Here is a 22,527-nt window from a genome sequence, read left to right as displayed (position 1 = left end):
TTAGAGGTCAGTTTGTATGGCAGTTATATGCTATATAAGTCCGATCTAATAAATTTCTTCGAAGATTGTACCGTTGCCTTGGGCAATACTATATGCAAAATTTCGTGAAGATATCTCACCAACTGGAAAAGTTTTCCATATAAGCATTGAATTTTGAGCAGTCAGTTTATATGGCAGCTGTATGCTATACAAGTCCGATCTAAACAATTTGTTCGCAGATTGTATCGTTGCTTTGGGTAATACCACAAGCCAAATTTTGTGCAGATATCTTATAAAATAAAAAAGTTTTCCATACAAAAATTTGATTTTGATTCAGTTTGTATGGTTGCTGTATGCTATAGTCGTTCGATCTAAACAATTTGTTCCGCAATTGTAACGTTGCTTTAGACAATAATTTATAGCAAATTTCGTGAATATATCTCGTCGAATAAAAAAGTTGTATGGCAGCCGTATACAAACTGAATGAAATTCAAATTTTTGTATGGAAAACTTTTTTATTCGATATTTTATTCGATTTATTATGCTATACAAGTAGTGAGCCGTTATTGGCGGTTCCGACAAATGAGCAACTTTTTGGGGAGAAAAGGACTTGTAGAAAATTGCAGATCAATATCTTGAAAACTGAGCAACTAGTATATATACAGACAACATAGCTAAATCGTCTCAACTCGCCCAACTGATAATTTATTTTATATTTGTAGGATCTCTCTGAGTGTTACATAGTTCGGAGCACATATAGAACCTGTTCCGGTCATAAATATATTAAAATCTCAAATGTTTATTATTTAATTGAAGAGAGTGTGTAATTTTTTTCAGAAAATTGCGCATGAAATTCTATATACATATAGTATTCTCCACTAATACATATTTTCGATTTAAGAAAATGTTTGTAAAAGAAAAAATTTGTTGCAAGAAAAAGGAAGAGAATGATAACGGAAATGCCCAATTGACAGAGTTTAACAAATTTTTTACCCGAAAGTTTTCGATCGCTTCACTTTAGTGTAGTAATCTTCAAGTTTTCAGCTGCCATCGTACAACTATGCTTGCTATAAGAATATGTCTTCTGTATAATTATTGTGCTCCAAGAGTGAGTACACAAGTCTTACAAGAGATAAGTTCTAACATTTTTGATTTATTATTTGTCAGTTAACAGACACAATGTCTTCACTAGGTACAACTAGCTCCTCTTAAGTATTTTCCTACGTTTTCATTATATTATTTCTGTTATAAATCTGCTCAACATTCTTCAGTAAAATTAGCTAAGTATATACATACCAAAAGTAATATATATATACATACTTTTCAAAAAGCATCAGCCATTACTTAAGTGCTAACATGCAATGTGTATTTAGTTAGCATATACAGACAATAGTGCTTGTATTTTGAACTTTAAAAACATGTGTCGATGTGGCAAGGTCGTTCTTGCTGTTAGACGCCCTTCAACCGATTGCATAGCTTTGTGCAACCTTCAACGAGGAAAATAAAGAAAAACTCAGCACGATTGTATTCAAAATAATTTTAGTGTTTTTTCGATTTCTTATATAATTTTGTAATATTTGAAGAAAAAGTGCTCATAGTATATGTAAATGAAAATAGAAACATTTTTGTTGGCCATTATAGTTAATCATTTACAGTTTGTCTAATTAAATGAGCTCATTAGAACTTGTACTACAACTTTTCGAAATTTATTCAATTAAGAATTATTAATTTATTAAATATATCTTTTGCATTCAGCCGAAAGCCTCTGCTGCCAGCGCTGCGTCTGCTTTAGTTTATATAATAATTAATTATTATGTCAAGCTTTGTATAAATAAAAAATAAAATCTTTTGCATTAATACAAATATATCTACGAAATATACATACATATGTATATGTATATAATATTTTGCTAAAATGCTGCTTCTTGTAAGAATAGACCACAACAATTATGTATGATACTTTCCAAAACCACAATGATACCCAATTACATGTACATATATCTTCACCACAAACAACCACAAAGTTTGCTCTAGCAACTTTGGCATTAAGAGGTTAGGCCGAGGCCTAACTTCACACGCAAAGATCAAAAAATAAAACCAGCGCATGCTATGTGGCATTTAATTGCTGCCATTTACACCTAATTCAAAACATTTACGCGTAATTACAAACATTAAGAAGTAAACAAAAAAATTAATTATTTTTGCTAGCAACCGTGAAGGAAGCTGGCAACCTAAAAATGTAAATATTTATACGTACTTGGTAAAAAAATAATGTTTAATTTCGCTTAGCGGTACTTTGAGCGTTTGTTTATTTGTCTTATAATTTAGGTGTAAGCTATTCTATCCATAGACTGCCGTGGATTTTAATTTCTTCTACATTTTCTTATTTCTTTATGGATATACGCTTTTTGTTGTTTAAGTTTTGCTTTTATAAAAAATCTATGCACGTGTGTTCCTACATATATATTTTATTTTCGTAGCTGAAACATTGATTTTAAATATTTTCACATAGCATTCAAAATCGCAAACTAATATTGACGAGATTTGATGTAATTAAATGCATTTTTACAACTCTGGCTGTAGAGTAAAGTTATAAAAAAATATTTTTTTATTTAATAAATTTTACCTTTTGGGTACACGCCGAATCTGCGTGTAAATTTTCCATCTGAAAAAACAGCTCACAAATTTATAGGATCTTGCAAGTACTTTTCAAAATAAATATACACCTTAATACACCTTAAAGTATTGTAATCTGGTAACTCACAATTTCATCGTAAAGCCTGATATTTTTGATGTTCTACGTACTCAGAACGTTTTGACAAATGATCACTATTTGTGCTGTTTATAGTAACTTAAAATATTCATCTCGGTCAAAAAATGGTATTGTATCGCGAACATTTTTGCGCAATTATTTGTGCAACTTTCGATTGGATTAACTCCACAACAGTGCATTCATGAACTTAACTAAATGTTTGGCGATGTAGCACTCTCCAGAACAAGTGTTTATCGATGATATGATGAATTCAATAGAGTTCGTAGTTTACTCCAAGACAAATCTCCTGGAGATCATTCAAAATCAGTTCTTGTTCCGACAACTATTGATGCCGTGCGCAAATTGATGTTACAATCCCGGCATATGACCTTCACTGACGTTGAGATAACTGATCAGCATTTATTTAATATTGCATGAACATTTGACTGTAAACAAAAATTTTTCTCATTGAATCCCACAGTCATATACATATTTTTCAATCGCTCAAAAAAAAGCTAGTAGCGATTGGTCGAGCGAAATTTCAAAGAAAACACGACAGCAATGCTTCCAAAAACGTCTATGATATCGTGACAGATGATAAAAAAGTAAAAAGCAGTCTACTGTATAGGTGTTACAAGACGAGCCTAATCCAAAGCACTGCCAAGCAAAAGGTTGCTTGTTTTTTTTTTGTTTTTAAACACTAGTCAAGTCACAATCACACCATCAGAACGTTGAATTCTGATAGGTGCACAACAATTTTTTTTGTCAGCTGTCTTTTTGAAAATCAGAAAAGTCAACCGTCAAAGACGAGCACTCAAATCGTTGGTTTGAATCATTTACCGTACAGTACAGACTTGGCAACTCGGCACCGAATGTTTTGTGGAGTGCCAAAGTGCTTCGACAATTGGGTCATACACATGCAAAAGTGTTAAGATCCTATATCCATGGATAATATTTTCAAAAACAGTAAAACGATGTTCTATGAATAATATTTGTTTTTCTAGTCGGATCCCAAAATATAAAAAGCAATTTTAATTGATATTTCCTTTTCCTGCTACCTTAAACCGACATCCATCGAAAAACGAAGAGTCTACAAATTTCAGACGATGTGTGTTATTAGAGAGCTCGAAATTTACCATTCTATCAAAAATGTGCGGATGGAATTAACAACTTTTTATTCTTTTGTACCGGGTTTTCTAATAGAGATGATATGATTTCGAAGCGTCGCTTCGGCCATTTTTAATATTTTTTGAGCTGTATTTTTTTCATTGTATTCCGTAATGTTTACAATTTCATCATGTAAGATATAAGTTATTTAGTTTTATTATCAATATAATCTTCCTTCTATTGAAACTTTTCCTACATTTTTGCTATTATTTAGTCGTATCCGTAATAATCATCCAACTGTGCTCACTGTTCGTCGAGTTGTCGGAAATTCAAGTGCCAATAAGACAAAGAACCGCTCGACGTAATGAAAATATAGCTGCCATTCAGGCAAGTGTTGCTGAAGACCGCAACTTGTAGATTCCAAGATGTTTTCAAGAATTAGGACTATCTTAAAACACAAACTGGCGGACTTTTAGAAAGGATCTGAGCCTGCATCCATATAAAATTGTACACGCTCAAAAACTGAAGCCATTGAACCACCGTAAGCGTCGTGGTTTTGCAGATTTTGCTTTGGAACAATTTGAAAACGATAATTATTTTTTTTAAGGAAATCATCTTCTCCGATGAGGCTCACTTTCATCAGAGTGGTGTGGTAAATAAACCAAAATGTTGATTCTGGTGCGAAGAAAATCCACAAATTATACATGAACATGAACCTTAATGGACAGTTTGGTATGGTTTTTGGTCTGTTGGAATCATCGGTCCGTACTTCTTTCGAAATAAAACTAGTGGCAATGTTACTGTCAGTGGAGAGCAGTATTGATCGATGATAGCTTACTTTTTATGACCGCAATTGGATGAAGTTGAGCTTGACAACATCTGGTTCCAACAAGACGGGACTACGTGCCACACAGCACGTGTAACAACCGAGCTATTGGGAGAAAAGATTGGAGATTCGATTATTTCAAGAAATTGTGACATTGAATGGACTCCAAGAAGTTATGAATTAACACCATTATACTATAACTCTTGTGTGGTTATTTGAAGCCATTGGTCTTTAGCAATAAACCAGACTATCTTCAAATTTAGAAGTCAAGTGCTATTTGTGATATACGACTTGATTTAGTGGAAGATTGGATGCAAAGAATGATGTTATATTTGGAATTTAATAGTATCGATTGTACTTCACATTAAATAAAAAAATTGAATTTTCTTAAAAGTTAGTGTGTGTGTTTTTTTAAGAAATCATATCATGCTTATTGGTTACCCCCTATGTAATACAAAAGAGTACGCGCCTACCTTGCTAAAGTGGTACTTGTGCTTCTATGTTTGATTATACTCATTTAATTTATTTATACCAGTTCTTTGTTCAATTCACTATTCCTGACTTGTTTGGCAAATGGCAAATAGGGATGCACCAGTAGAAGATTATTTTCATATCGTAGCACCTCTCTTGTACCCTACTGTTGATTTACTCTGAAAACTTAAGAGGCGCAGTTGCATAAGAGGATAATGAGTGTCGGCATGGTAAAGCAATTAAACTTAATTTATCAAAGACAGGCTCAGTCTAGGAGCATCGTTGGTTGTGTGTAATATGATTTTCTCACAGATTACTTCCGTTGTATAAACGCCTTTCGTTTATTTTTGTTTGTATTATCTCAGGCGCAAACTTTCTATATATCTATATATCTATGTATATCATATATATGGATTTATGCATACCCGCTAAAAGATTCTGCAAATCAATTCACATCAAAACTGTTTGATGTGAAAAATGTAAATTAACCTATTGACCGCAATTTTCTAATTGATTTCGACTAAAGACATGATTGGCGCCGAAATTGCCAGACAAAAATGTTGAAAGTATTTGCAAAAAATTGCCTATATTGAAGGCGTGGGTAATATACTACTCATACTTTTGTTTGGCAAAATTTGTGGAAGCAAAATTGCGCGCATTTGGTAGATAAGAATTTATAACTAAAGCAGAAGGAGAAGAACTAGAAAACTAAAAAGAGTATCGATAATTGATTTTTAATATACTCTTTGAGTTATGTATATCAAGCAAAAAATGCTTTTCCATATTGAAGTAAAATTATTTTCAAAACCATCTTTATTAATAATCACTGATGTATCTTTAAGGGTGATCCATTTCGAGGTTCCCTACAATTTTAAAGAAAAATCACAGAAACTGAAAAATGATTGGGGAATGTTTATTATCATTCTGTGTCTGTCTCAAATGTTGGCCGATGGCCCAAGCGTTGAGTTCCAATTTCGATGACTCGTTTGTGCATTTCGACTGGTAACTGGCGAATGACACACGTGATGTTTTGCTTCAAGGCCTGATTCGAAGCGGGATTGTCCGCATATACTTTAGACTTTACATATCATCACAGGAAATAGTATAACGGTGTGATTTCACACGATCTTGGTGGCCTATCGTCCGGGCCAAAACATGAAATTATCTGCTCTCCGAAGTGTTCCCTCAATAAATCCATTGATTGACGCGATGTGTGGGAAGTGGCGTTTTCTTGTTGAAATAAAATGTTGCCGAGATCACGAGCTTCATTGACGGTTACGTTCTCACCGGCATGATTTTCGATGAAATATGGACCGATGATTTCACCGGTCCACAAACCACACCAAATCGTTTTTTTTTTTTTAGATAAAATGACAGCTCTTGCATCTCTTCAGCTTCCTCTGCGTCCCAAGTACGGCAATTTTGCTTGTTTACGTACCCATTGAGCCAAAAATGTGCCTCATCGCTGAACAACATTTGGCTAAAACTTTGGATCTTCTTAGAACTTTTTAAGAGCTAATAGAGCGAAGCGATGTCGCTTGAGAAGGTCGAGCGGCTTCCGTTCTTGCAAATTTTGTACGGTTTCAGTATAAGATCTGTAAAATGCGCCAAGCCGTTCCACATGTCAGTCCGAGTTGCTGTGAACCGCGCCTCTCCACGGTCTTCGTGCACACTCTCATCTACGGCTGCTATATTTTCTTCACTGCGTACTGGACGTGGTCTATTCGGTCAAATATTATCTAGTAAAGAATGCTGGATCTCAAGATGGATGATGGTGTTGCGAAAAGTACGCTCAGTAGGCCTATTATGTAGATCATAAGTTGAGCGAAGCGCACGAAACACGTTCGGCAAAGGAATTTTTGTAAAGTGTGTGGGTGTAGGACACAGCAATCTCAGTTTCCCAGAAGAGAAACACTCATAATAAAAGTTATGTTATTCAAAGTTCTTAAATTTTCCTGGAGCTAGTACGCAAGACATTGTTTCTTATTGTGAAGAAATCGTAGTTCTTGTTGCTAAGGCGAATAACTCCGAATCACTGCCCTATTTGTCTCCATTTAAGAACTTTATACATACATGTATGCGAAAAGTCATATATATTCGAAGGAGAAAGCTTTATGCTTTGGTTTATAAGAGAATATATCTCAATTAAATATGGCTATTTATTGCAAATTTATTAAATACCATGCTGTCATGTATCAATATTTGACACCACTTGGTAGACAATGGCGCATACCACATTTTAGTCGTCTAAAAATATTGGCCCTCCACTTGATCTGCGTGAGTCCAATTTTCAGCCATTCAAGAAAGACGCACTTCGTTGTTTCTTAAAACAAAAACTGCAGGAAGTGTCTACATACTCAACTATTGTCATAATTACTAACATACTCAAACAACTCACATGGATTTTCAAACTGCAATGCAATATAGCAACATTTTGTAATTAGGTATCGTGATAAATTGTTTCAAATTGACTTTCCATCTGCTAATTGCGTTCTTCATTTAATATGTACTTATTTTATAGGATTTTTGCGAGTGGGCAACAAGACAAGTCAGTTAATGTCCGACTACAAGATGAGGAAAGTAGTGCAAATAATTATCGATCAAAACAAAGTGGGCGTTACAAACGGCAAATTGTACTTAGAAGTCAACTTTGAAAGGCAAAATTAATTGTTAGTGCCACAGATGCCAAGCAATTTATTATGGATATTTTGACAATAATTTTTGGCAGCGCATGGCAGATAACAATAAGCGAGGCAAGCTTATACTTGCATAAATATTGCAAGAAGAGTAAACGGTGAAAAAAGGAAAGAAAAGCCAAAACAAATAACGGCACTACAGCGGCTGACTTTGAACGCGAAATAAAAATATTGACTTTAAAAATAACGCTGAATGCCAATGAAATTAAAAGTGTGCAATGCCTTGCCGTTCAGTCGCCGATAATTATAATGAAAATATTTATATGGATGGTGCATTGCTGTGTGCATTCGTATGCGAGAGGCGGCGTGTAGGCGGGTAGGCAGCAAAAAACTGAAACTCATTAAATGCATAGAGGGCACACACATCTACTTCCATACACAAATTTAGATATGTATATTCTGATGAACGGATGGAAAGCTGACGAACGACTCGGCCGTTCAAGTGTCTGAGCATATTGGACAACAGCTGCAAGCCATGGCAAAAGCGAGGCCAAATATGCCTATATATTGCTGGCAACCAAATAAAAAAATGCAAAATTGGTCCACAGCATGAGTCATGCCACTTTTTGCTTAATTATTTGCTACATTTGTTTAATTTAATTTGTTTCTTAATTTTTATTTTGTATCTTTTGCAATGAAAAAAATTCAACTTTAGTGAAATTTTCAATGAATGTCCTGCTATTTTTAAACACTATGGCGAATTCATTTTTGTACAAGTATAAAAGCTAGGTGCGCTTATATGCATACTTTCACATATATAATTTACTTATTACTTATTTCTGAAATTTTGAATAGCCTCTGTTGCGCTTTTAATCCTTTTTTCTACATTCAAAATGTTTCGAAAACCACTTGTATGCGGCAATAAATATGTATGTATATACCAGCAATGCATTAAAGTCGCTGGGAAACGCGCACAAGTCGTCATCGTAAATTAAAATCTTTGAAATTAACGTCATACAATAATTTCCTACAGATACATAAGCACAAATATAAGATTTTATTAAAAGAAAATGAATAAATTATGAAAACAACGCTACAGAAGCTTATTTCGTATTAAATGCACATACATATGTACATATATTGTACATATGTGCATACCTACTCACATATATGACATGGAAGTGTATGTGTACCCACTTACTTCTTCTTTCTTATAATTGTTTTTAAAAATCATTTATACTATTCAAAATACCTCGTTTGTATGAGTAGTTCTTAGCATATGTGAGCTACAAGCAAAATAGGTACCATACAACAAACTAAAAAGTACATATCGTCATCTAAAATGCAAAATAACGTATCTTCAATCTTCAATCGAAATTGAGTTTTTTATTGCTTATGATTCACTACATCATATTACCCATAGGTAGCATAAAATTTGCAGCTTCCGCTGTCAGATATAACCAATATATAACCAATCGATAACCATTTTATAACCAATTTATAACCAATAACCAATTTATAACCAATTTATAACCAATTTATAACTAATTTATAACCAAAACTCAAATTGTGTTTCAATATGAGTAGTTTCTATTATATTCTTTTTTCTTCGCCTGTAAACTTATGAAAAGTGATGTTACGTTATTTTGAATTTTAGGTGACGATATATGCTATTGTATACATATGTATGTGTACTTGTATAAATGAGTTTGATTTGTTATATAAATTCTATGAACTGTGCTTTCTCCCGCTCTGAAAAGCTATTTTGAAAACAAAACGAAGAAGATATCTAATAACTACTATATTCTCTAGTGTGCAGTTATTTCTACATGTACATATGTACAGACATACATGTGTGAGTATATAAGGAAATTTTATATATATTAATGCAAGTAGTATTTGAATGAAAACATGTATTCATGAATTGGCATATAGTATGCTACAGTGTTGCGTAAAATAATTTCATCATTTCATACAGTATTCAAACGGGGTAGATAGTGGAGGCAATTAAAAGGTTATATACTGTTAGAGTTTTCAAAAAATCGATGTTTTTTATTTTATTTTCTTAATGTACATATGCATAAAAGGTGCGTTCCAAAGTAAACAGGACTTTTTGAACCTAGCGCCCCCAGGTGGCACCATCTATATGTCGACTAGTGCGTTAGAATCTGCTATCTTTATCGATTTTCCAGTGACATCGATTGTTTCATGACATTTCATTGATTGGAAGTGAAGTTATTGCGTTTTAAGTGTCAGTATGTTTGTGTTATCGGTGCGAAAATGAACTTCGAACAAAGCGTCAACATTAAATTTTGTTTTAAAATTGGTAAATTTCAATTGATGAAACAAGTTTATGGCGATGATTGCCTATTCCGTAGCAGAGTACACGAGTGGTTTCAACGTTTTTAAAGTGGTCGTGAGGACATATATAAATGACGATCAACATGTGGGCCAATCAAAATCCGTAATCACCGGAAATTCCATCGAAACTGTGCGTGAATTCATCAAAAATCAGCCGAAATCATCATTGAAATTCATGGAAATGGAATTGAACATCTCCAAATATCGATTTATCGCACATTTGGGCTTACGAAAGGTGTGTGCACGATTTGTTCCCCACAAATTGGCTGACGACCAAAAATTGCTCAGAATTCAACATTCGAAGGAAGATTATTTGACCAAAAATTACATTTTAACCATTAACAGCTCCCCGTATTCACCTGATGTGGCACCGTGCGACTTCTTCCTTTCCGGAAAAATGCAATTGCCTATGAAAGGAAAGCGTTATGCAGACGTAGAGGCCATTCAAAAGGCTTGCACCGGCATACTGGCGGCCATACCGGCCAACGAGCTAAAACACTCGTTCGACATGCTTTTGGACCGTGTAAAAAACTGTATTGAAGCAGAAGAAGACTATTTTGAATAAAATAAATTGATTTTGTCGAAAAACCCATTTGTTCTATTTTTTTACGTCCTGTTTACTTTGGAACGCATCTTGTATATAATTTATGTATATGTACATAAAATTTCATATCGTTCTGGTGAATATTTTCGAAGTTAGTACACGCAAATTTGAAAAGACGTTTCAGAGTGAAATATACCAAAATTTTCATCACGAGTGGATATCGACTAACTACTGTATGCAATTTAGTGGACAGTTGCCATTTTGTGTATATTATAGATTGCTAACACTCTTATTATAATATATTTATAAAGACATAATGGCGTCTCAACAATGGCTTATTGATTATCAACACTCAAATCAATCAAATTTGAGCTTCCTCGCTGAAAATCGGGATCGGTGGCCATATCGTTTTGGGCCCATGCACCGAACTTGGGACACTTTTGATGGTTGTTCGACTTAAATTCTTGCACAAGTTGGATTTTGTAAGCCCACAAACTAAGATCTTTCCGCAAAATCTTTCATAAAGTAGATAGGCACAGCTTCATTCGGGTCTGCTTCGATACACTGCCTCACAGCAGAAGTGACAAAATCAAGAAACTGATATTTAGCTGATACCTAGAATGTTTGCCCAATTTTGCTGTTATGCGAAGGTTGCCTTTTATATTTCGAGATTAGAGAACAAAAGCAAATATTAAGCCACCCAAATCGCTTTATTGTTTTTTCAAAATTATTCAATTAAGATTTTTACACTTTTGAATGCATTTTAACCAATTTTCGAAGCATTTTTGTCACTATGAATGATATAACTCCAAGAACATGTGTTTTGAACGTTTGAACCTTTTCGGGTGACGAACAACCTTAACTTCGCAGCTCTTACGTACGAGAATAAAAAAGAAGCCATTCGATGCCAAGTCAGGACTAAATGGTAGATGACTCATTAAATTGATGTTTTGCGTACTCAAAAATGCAGTTTTTCAATCAATGTGTGAGGGCTCGAATTGTCGTTTTGATCGGTCTTTGGCGATTTGGTTTTGGTTGGAAGTGCTTCCCGCGCGCACAACAGTTGTTGGATTTGGCGCATCTGAAAGAATCCATACAGTCGAATGCTGTTTAATTTCGGATTCATACGCATAAATCCACGATTTATCACCTGTCTCGACCAATAGACACGAGCCTTGTTTTGAGCGATGTACAAATAGATCCAAAGTAAAGAAATAGTTTGTTTACTATCAAATGTTAATTTAATATTAAATGTGGGCTGTTCCCATTAATGCTTATAGTTGTCTCAATCTCACGATAGATCACATGACGAACTTGCAATATCACATAAAAAATGTATAAAAAGATTTTGGGTAAACGTTGAATGAGGCTGAGAGCAATAAATGACTCTCTGTAGATATAAAATGAGAATGTTGGAAGTACCGTTCATGTATATTTGAGTGCCCAAAAACCTCTTTCAAATCTCTCAATTAGACAACGCATCGTAAAATTTATGGGTCACAACCCAAAAAAGGCGATTTTGTGTTTATGATTACAAACAATAATACTTGTACCAAAGAATATTTTGTCTATATTTTCCACTTAACTGTATACTTTAATACCTAAATTATATTCGGAAAAAAGTGTACATATCTCTTATATCATATTCAATACTCATATGTACATTTATAAACAATGCAAAAACATAAAATAAAAATCTAAACCCGCTAATATTCACTTATATATTAATAAACCAATGTTTTAGTGCTGTTCCTCTCTACCAAGTGGTGTGTTCCTTGGCTTTATTCAATATTTCTATGGCAGATATTTATAATCACTATGATGCTCGTTTGCTCTTACACATATACATCTACTGTATATATATGCTTGTTTTTGTATATTTGTGAATGTATTTGTATTGTTTGTTTAAGTGAATTGTTTAGATTCATGTAGTATTTGGCCTACACAAATGAACTTGAAAATCAATGACTGATGCAAGCAAATATAAAATGTAGAAAAGTCATATTTTTATTACAGGCCTACTAACTGATTTAATTTTATTTTTAATTCTAATTTAATATATATGTATATATGTGTATATATATATAAACCTGAATGTCTTCATTTTGAATTTATATACATATAATTATTATTGCAACCTAACCAAAGGAAACTTATTAACACATATGAATAGGAGAATTCAAAACCTCAGGAGAAACTTAGATGATCTAAACATGATGACAGAAAGAAATGATCATCAGAAAAAAAAAAAAACATTTGAAAGCTATAATATTTGGCATACGTAGTATTTGGTCCAAGTTCGATTACAATGCAGTAATCAACGACTCATTCGAGAAAATAACTGAGGAACATTTTCAAATAAGAATGCTTTATGATTGCCTTCTAAAACTAGGAAGAATCCAAAACTAACTATTGTGAGCGTAAATATAGAAGAAGAAAAACTAATAAATGGATGAAATAAAAAAGATGATGGAATGATGGTAGTAATAATCATTCAGACAGAAAGTTATACACAACCAACAAAAATGCCTCTTAGAAAAGTCATAAAAACACTTCCAGGAAATAATGATTGTGTTCGAGTTGTTGGGGTATTTCATACCAAATCGACCACTTTTGAACCCGACCCCTTTAGATTTTGCTGAAACTTATCCCTCCTTTTCTACGCTTTGAAAAACGTTTTTGAGAATTTTTTCAAAATGTTTTGTCCATTTAAAAAAAAGTTATAAATTTTTCTAAAAAAGGGTTTTTTATTTTCAAATAGCCATAACTTTTGTAGAAATGGACTTTTGGGAACCTTTTTTTTAATTTTTTGTTTTTGAATGAATTTTTCGAAAAAATACACGAAAAAAATTTAACGCGTTCAATTATATAATCGGGTTTTTAAGTAAAATCGACATTTTTTGGAAGTTCGCCATTTTTTGAAAGTTCGCCATTTTTGTTTTTTTTTTCCTCACAAAAAACTACAATTAATTTGACAACTATCCCTGCTAATCCCGGAGTGGGCCGATTTTTTTTTATTTTTTTTTATTTATTTAAAAAAAAAATTGTCAAATTTTCTAAAATGATTTGATATGGAATACCCCACATACACTTCACCATTACAAAGGCCTTAATTGAAAAAGACCTAACTGTATTCACTTGGAAATTACTAATACATTGATTTTCATCTTTCCAGAAGTCACTTTTCCCGCCTTCGAAATATTTTCTATACCTTACCTAATGCTCTTATATTAATGGGTTTAACCACTTGTAAGTCAATAAAAGCGCGTCTTTTTAACTTTTTTTGAAGAGACCTTTTATTTATTAAGTAAATAAAAGATGTAATTTACGAAATATAATGTACATATTTTAATAATCGGCGATTCATTTTGATACATTTTGAATTCCCTTGCTCCCGTAGCTGTTCTCCAGGAGGCCCACAGACAACAGGTGTCTGGGGGTGAGGAAGATTTTTCTGCATAAAATCAAATCGGAAAACCGAAAAAATTTACTATTATAATAGGTCGAAGGAATAGTCAAAATTTTGATTTCTAACAAAATTTGAAAGTTTTCTCACTTAATCACTTACAAAACAGCGTTACTACATTAAACAAGTAACTTAGAAATACAATCACATCGCTGAAACTATCAACAGGATAAACTTCAAATTTCAGAGAATATTTTTAAATAACAACAACGTATCATAAAAAAATTTAAATTTAGTTTTTTTTGCTTACGATTGACCACATTAGTATTGTCAGCAAAAACCGGTAGCTCATTTGCTGTTTCGAGAACTTTGCATTTTTCCAAGAATTCACTGAAAAAATACCGATGACAATATGCTCAACTAGGCGAACTTTGGACTGGAAATATTTATTGAAGAATTATGTTTATTATTAATATTATTATTAAAGTAATACCCAATAATTATAATTTGTATGTATGTATATGTATATATATTAGAGTGATTCAAAAAAAAAATTTTTCTTCGTTTGTTACTCGGAAAAATAGGTTCCTAGACACCTCTATGAACCCCTCTCCAAAAATCTATTCATAATAATTCTTTTTCATTGAGTTATTAAATTCATAAGAAATAAAAAATTTTCCGAAAAATAATCAAACTTTAACTGTTAATATCTTTTAAACGTTTGAGTTTACGAAAAAATCATAATAGACCTTTTTTGTAGAGCATTCAATTTCCTACAAAATCTAAGGAACAAGATATTTTTTTAAGTAGTTGGAAGCGAGATATAAATTTTTCTATCTGATAATAAGAAAAAATAGAAAACTGTATGTAGGAGGATCTTCCCGTTACAATCAAAAACTCATGTTTGGAGAGCCTCTCCTTAGAGGTGTCTAGGAACCTATTTTTCCGAGTACCAAACGAAAAAAAAACATTTTTTTTTTTTTTGAATCACTTTAATATATATTGTATATATGTATGTTGTGAAAGTTAGATCCTATTTTATAATGTAAGTTGCAATGGCATAAAAAATTGATACTTTTGCCTGCGATAAAACATTTTAGTAAATACGGTCTTCCCAATTAGACCAATGCTGACAAAAGATTTGCAAAATGGGATTGGATGAGCTAAAAATGAGATCTATAGATTTAGCTGAGACTCTTAAGATATCAAAAATCGTGATGCACATAGTTCATGAGCGTTTACTTGCGAAAAGTCTGGGCAATGTGGGCTCTGTATGAGCTCACATTCACCGTGCAAAAATGCATTTTCGCGTGGCAGCGGTATTTTCGATCTGAATGGCAACCACTTGAAGAAATATTCTACAAACAATATTTTTATACTCTTGCAACATGTTGCTAGAGCGTATAATTGTTTTGTTTACCTAATGGTTATACGTATCACCTAAAACAAATCGAGTTAGGTATAGAGTTATATACTTATATGTAAATGATCAGGATGATGAGGGGAGTTCAAATCCGAGTAACTGCCTATCTGTCCGTCCGTCCCCGCAAGCTGTAACTTGACTGAAAATTGAGATATCTTGATCAAACTTGGCACACATGTTTCTTGGCAAAAACGGTAGGGTAGAGTAAGGTAGGGCGTAATGGTCCTTGAAGAAAAATTTGTAAAGTGCCATAACTAACCACATAATAAAGCTATAGAACAGTAATTTAGTACCAAGGATTGTAGTAGCAAGGGGCACCAGTGGGCTAAAAATTAAAAAAATAAGTGGACGTGACCCTCTAATAGGTTTAATGTACATATATCTCAAACTGTTCCAGCCAAAATACCGAAATATGCTCAATAAAAATCCCATAAGAACCACCACAGATAGTGTGAAAATGATGAAATCGGAAGATAATTCCGTTCACGCCCCATGCAACGATACTGCCAAAAAGTACTAAAAGCGCAATAAAACAGTAACTAAATATATTAGTGACAAATAATTTTACACCCGAGATGTTAGGAGAGGGTTTTATAGGAACCGGGTTAAAAATTGGACGATGGGTGTGGCACCGCCCATTTGTAGGTGAAATCACATTTCTCGGAACCCGATCTACCTATTTCGACCATTATTTTCACATTTCTAAGCCACTGTGCGAAAATAGGCGAAATCGAACCGCAGCCATGCCTACTTCCCATATAACACAATTTTAAATTCCATCCATTCCATTCTTTCCACTCAAGTTTACAAATCAAGAAACAGTTAGTATAATGGAATAAAACTTTGCACGAAGAATGTCTTTAGAGTACGCCACCCCACCTTATGGCCAAAAATTGTACAAATCCAACAAAAACTGTTTAAGCCTCTAGGAACCGAATATTTGACCCTCAGTATCTGTAGCTGACTTTTTGGCGAAAATAGTGCTCAATCTGTCAGATTCATAACCGGAATTCAGAGAGAATGCTTTCCTGATAGTAGAATGTCTGTGTGCGACAAATAGGTTGAATCGGGTCAATACTTCTCTTAGCCTACATATACCTAATATAAAGATTTTCGAACTTCCAGCTGACTTTATACCGCATATATGTATTAGCCAAAATGTGAGTTGTCTTAATAAAATTATGAAAGCATGGTTTTTCTCATAACGGTGCATATTTGTGCTTAGAATGAATAAAATCGTGTGGAAACTCGTCTTAGATCCTATAAAACTAACAAGCCTTACATACCTAAAGATACTTCTTAGTTTTAATGCTTGCAAGTTGCAAGAGTATGCAATATTCAGTTATACCCGAACTTAGCTCTTCCTTACTTGTTCAATCTATCTTTCTCAACCAAATCATGAAATCAAAATAAACTTACATCTATTTGACGCAATTGCAAGGCAAGAATGCTATTGTATAATAAGATAAAAATAAATATTTAACTAAATCTCTAAAATACCATGCACGTGTCTAATAAACAAACACACGCACACACATAGACTTCCGTTACAGTTGCATATAATCTAAAATAGCGCAAGTGCAATGAAAAGAAATTTTCCTTCAAGTATTTATTGAAACTTGTGTTTTGTTTACTTCGAAAGTGCCCATAAAAGCACTACGGCAAGACAGTTTGCCTTTGATTATAGCCAAAATTAGATAAATGAAAGATGGCGCTGTTCGATGGTGAGGCAAAACGCTGCTCATACTATATGTATATTTACTATACGCAAGTATTAACCTTGACATTGGGTTCAAAAGAGAGCACAAAAGAAAACTTTTTCTAACAAAGTAATGCTTTGAGCTTCATTTCTTTCTGCTGCTTTCTCTTCTATTGTTATATGTGTTACTAAACTTTTGCTTACTTCCTTTTTGTATATATTGTTTGGCTCCTAATATAGTTTAATGCCATGTTTAAGTAGATATGACCACCTTTGGTTATATGAATGCAGAAGTTGTGTAAGTATAAAATGTAAAAATAATATAGAAAAGTGGGGCATAAAAAAATAAAAGTTGAGGAAGTGAAGGAACTTTGGCAAGTTGAGTAAAAAGTGAATTCATGTGGGAAATACCTGGCAACTGCAGTAACAACATAGACATTTATATGTATTTACGTCGCTGTATATACATGTGTATATATAACGGGTGGGCCATATAAAATTTTAAATTTAAAAAGTCAATAAAGAAAAAATGGCTTGATATTTTTCAAAGGTCTAACATTTATTTAAAAGGTTGTTTTATGAAATTTATTTGTGGAAAACAATTTTGGACAAATGACCACCACCGCTGAGTTTACAGTAGCTTATCCGATCCACCCAATTTTAGCGTACTTTCTCGATGGTTTCAGGCCTTATGGCAGCTACAGCAGCTTGAATCTCGTACTTTAAATCTTGAATTGTTTCTGGATGGTTGGCGTATAGCACACACCCCTTGATGTTACATAAAAGATTTTTACTTTGAATTGAAGCCTAAATCAGTTAACTTTTTCCACATACATATGCTACATGGGATTTGTTAATCATTTGGAAGATTTCTTTTATTTTCAAAGCAAATAAACCTACAACCTTAAAAAAATTGTATTCTAGTACAAAATTTTTCACTCTACAAAAAAAAATTTTAATGATTTTTTTCATAAAGACATTATTTTAAAAGTTATTCGCAGTCAAAGTTATGAATCAAATGGACTGAGGCATTCATACAAGTAATTTATGCATTGTGTGTTACTGTTTTTGTTGTTGTTGTAGCGGCAAAAAAACTTAAATAATTTCGAGGCGTGGTGCCGGGTTGACAGCCCTTGGCCGGAAAAAATTCGGGTCCGTGCCGATTACTTAGACCCATCATTAGAACGGATTATGTGTTACTCATACGACATGGTGTACATTCATACAGTCGTGATGGTTTCTTAACTTTAACTGCGTGTAACTTTTAAAGGAATGGTTTTATGGAAAAACTCTTTAAGAACTGTTTATAGGGCAGAAATTTTTCTACCAGAATATTTTTTTTTAAGGTTCAAAGTTTACTTGTTTAATGTAAAATATCAAAAAATCGCATGCTACATATGCATATGGGAAAAGTATCATGATTTCCTCATAGTTTAAATTAAAAATGAAAAGCTTCAGGGAACATTTGTAAAAAAGACATCAACTTGGTAAATAACGCACACCCTAATATATTTAATTCTATATTAACATTTCTTTGCGTTTTTTTCGAAACAATTGTAAAGTCAAAAGCAACTTTCACTGCGCAGCAAGAAATAAACTTGCTAAAAAGTGAAAAGTTGTGTCTTTTAACAGCAAAGTTTGTTGTCAGTTTATTGCGCCATTTGTTGATCTGCCAAGAATTCATCGACTCTTACTTTTATTGCATTTTGATTAAGCACCAGCAGGTGATTGGCACGCGTTTATCACATAAATGTGGCAAATTACAATATTTGTTGCACGTCTGTGGACAATACTAGCTTAGCGCAATTTGCTCGAAATGGTGGGCAATTTTTAATTGCTTTGTTTAAAAGTTCTTTATTTGTTGAATATATGCTGTCTAACCTTCAGGAAGTACGTACGGTTTCATTAAATATTTGTTGTTGCAACTGAGGAAAGTTGAGAAGAGCCCGTTTATTAGTCCGCTTGCGAACACTTTGAAAATATTTTATTCGATAGTTGGAAAGGAAATATTATATTGCTACTGTAATGAGTAAATGCCGAATCTTATTAATTTTATGGATTAAAAGTAGCCAAGTATTAAATTTTTTATTTTAAAGTATTAATTCAATATTTTTTACGATGAAACTGATGATCCCTCTCGGTCTATCGACCCAAAATTATTAAAATCCATATATTTTCATGAAGTAACCGATGTGCATATATGTATGTTTATTTCTAAATGACATTCTCAATAATATTCCTTGGAAGTATTTGGAAAATATCTGTTAGTCAGTTAGTTTTCGATTTACTCTCGGACTAATGCACAGCTTGTTTACAGAAATCTTCTTAATCCTACATTGTTCAAAATCGATCTATGAGTAAATAATTCATGTATAGTATACTCATTTTATTTTTCCTTTCTAAGGCGAAATTACGGATAAAAGAAAGCAAAATAAAAATTTGAGATCAAAATATGTGAAAGTAGCTTGATGCCACAGAAAGCTTTGAGCTCACTGTCAGCGAACTTAAAGCTGGTATATCAGCTCTGTTATCGGAGTGGATGCATACCTTCCTAAAGGAAGGCGTACTTCGTTGTAGTACATCTGCTGCTACCTTACCAGCTGCCACTTCTGCTTGAAAGGCACTACAGTGGTCCAACCTTCCCTTTGAGTCCCGATACATCCTTGAAAAGGCTTACTGCAGCGACTCCACCCCATCGAAGGTATGTGTGCAGAGAAGAAGCCGCAAGGAGTAGGTGCCGGATCTAGTAAACAGGGATGCAATCGAAGTGCGAGAGGATTTCGGAATGTCCCAATGTGGGACCCTTAATGTGTACGGCTTCCCGGAGTCTGATAGCAACCTGTGGATTTTTGCTGATTGGAAAATCTATAACTGGGTATAAATACGGACCTCAGCACCGTAAAACTTGCAACGAGTATTTCTCGAAATTGTATTATTGGAATCGGTCGTTGACGGTGTTCTTAGCCTAACGCAGTTAAAGTTGCAACTTCACAGTAAAATTATCTAGTAAATTACGTGTGAGTAATTTTGCACTTTTTAATATAAACAATTTACGGTCCGTCTTTTCGGTCGAAAATCAAAATAGTAATTGGGTTTTAAGAGTCTTTCTGAAGTACATAAAGTGTATACGCCGATTTTTACGATGAAAGAAATTATTCAACAAAGACAAAGAAGTTCCATACAATTTTGTAGGCGGAATCAAATTTCTGGTGTCGAAATGCTTAGAATGTGTGAAAAGGCCTTTGGTGATATTGGTTTTTCGCGAGCAAGTGTTTTTGATTTGTACAAATTATTCAAATTATGTCTAGAATGCGTTGATGATGAACCACGTCCAGGAAGGCCATCAACATCAACTGATGATCAACACCTCAATAAAATAAAGGAATTGGTGCTTGAGAATCGACAATTAACAGTTAGAAATTTTCCTGACATAGATGGAATATTGGAAGGATCAGTGAAAACCATTTTGAAAGATTTTTTGGGCATAAAAAAAGTGAAAGCACGATTGGTTCCAAAATCACTTAAATTTTCGAAAAACAGCATCGCATAAACGTCTCTGAAATAATGCTTTCCGACTAACTGCATGTCATGAAACTTATTATTATAGGCGGTGAGTCTTAGATCTATGCTTACAAGTCGGAAACAGACGATCAATCGGCCGAATATCGTGGCAAAAATGAAACGAAGCCAAAAAGCCACGTCAATGCAGATAAAAAATCAAGGTTATGTCGACAGTCGACCATCGAGGTGTGGTGCACTACGAATTCCTTTCGACCACTCAAGCTATCAACAAGGAATATCATTTGAGTGTTATGCGTGGTGTATGCAAAACTAATCGTAAAAATAGGCCAGAATTATGGGCCGACAAAGGAGATTACTTTGAGGGGGACGATATAGATTTTGTATAATGAATTAAGTGTTTTAAAATTATGAAAAAAGTTTTACTAATTTTTGCTCATAGTAGTACGTTCACAAAAACCTTAAAGGGAGAATTACTCAAAACTCGTACACCTTAAAGAAAAGTCCGTGTCCCGAGGATAAATGTAGTAAATTTTTGGAGAAAAATACTGCAAATCATTGTTGTAGAACATCGCGGCACTCTGAGAACTCCTGGCACGAGAGGAATTGTCCCCGATCTTCTACGCTCTCTCCTTCGCTGCATCAATCCCAGAATGAATTGTCACAGCAAAATTTTAATTATAATTCTCAATCAAATAGGAATTCAACTACTTTTTCAAGTTTATCGATAAAGCATCAACAAAATACACAAACAAACGTATTGAAAATATGCCTAAGGATATATAGAGAGGATAATATATAGAATATACCATAAATATAACGATCTGAAAAGCCCCATACAATTCGCAACACGTCAATGAATGATGCGGAAAATTCTTTCTGTTTACAAACAAATATATACTTGGTATGAAAATGTAAACTAAAATCGAATCAAACAGCGCATGATCTCATAGTTCTGTGAGACAATCACTTCATGCAGATATAAAGTTAAAGCATATGTATATTAATACATACATATATATTTTTGGGTATATATGAGCATATAGCTTACTTTGTATATCATAAATGTTATATGAAATTTGTTGTATATACATATGTACAAATACATACAATTTCATTACTATATAGACCAGAGTTCACATTAACCACCGACTGATCTGCAAAACCAAACTCTGCGGGTTAAACGGCAGAAGAAAGAGGCAGCAGCAGGTGGGTGAATAGCCAATGCGAGCTAATGAGTGAGTGGGCAAAAAGGAAGAGGTCAGCATAGCGTTCAAGATCAAATTTGACGTAATTAATACATATATAGCAGTAAGTTGATTTATTGCCAGTACAGGGGACATTTTAAAATGAATCAATGTAATTTATTTGAAATATTAAATTGAAAACAATAATTAGGGAGAGCAAAGACCTCAACAGAACAAGTGTCTGCAAATGTGAAAAAATATGCGAAATTAATTTCTGCATATGTATTTATGTATGTATGCATGTTATATATCCTCGCTTTAAGTTGGTAATACTTAATGGAAGTTGACAGTGAAAAAAAACTCAAATAAACTCTTTTTGTCAAACAAGCGGAGGTGTTATATGCCAATTTTCAATGCGAAAGACCAAAATATCATAATTGTGGTCAGATTGCCACTGAGAATACTTGGCAGCATGTGTGAGTGTGTGCACATAATCGGCGATTAACTGTGATCAACGCACGAACATGTCCGGGGAGATCGTTTGTAAGACTTCCCAAGGCTTTTTTGAAATAGAATAATGAAATTTTTGAAATGAGATAAAATCACAAAACCCAAAA

The 22,527-nt window shown here is 33.5% G+C and overlaps 1 protein-coding gene across 2 annotated transcripts in view; it reads right to left on the bottom strand.

Annotated features, from left to right (window-relative positions):
- LOC120766244 (soluble guanylate cyclase 88E) overlaps window positions 1-22,527 on the bottom strand; it is a 102,020-nt gene that overhangs the window by 39,996 nt on the left and 39,497 nt on the right. The gene's annotated exons all lie outside the window — the stretch shown is intronic.

This window comes from Bactrocera tryoni, chromosome 1 (genome assembly GCF_016617805.1).
Source record: "Bactrocera tryoni isolate S06 chromosome 1, CSIRO_BtryS06_freeze2, whole genome shotgun sequence".
NCBI classification, from domain to species: Eukaryota; Metazoa; Arthropoda; class Insecta; order Diptera; family Tephritidae; genus Bactrocera; species Bactrocera tryoni.
Note: the sequence above shows the minus strand (reverse complement) of the source record. Positions and strands in the feature narration are given on the sequence as shown.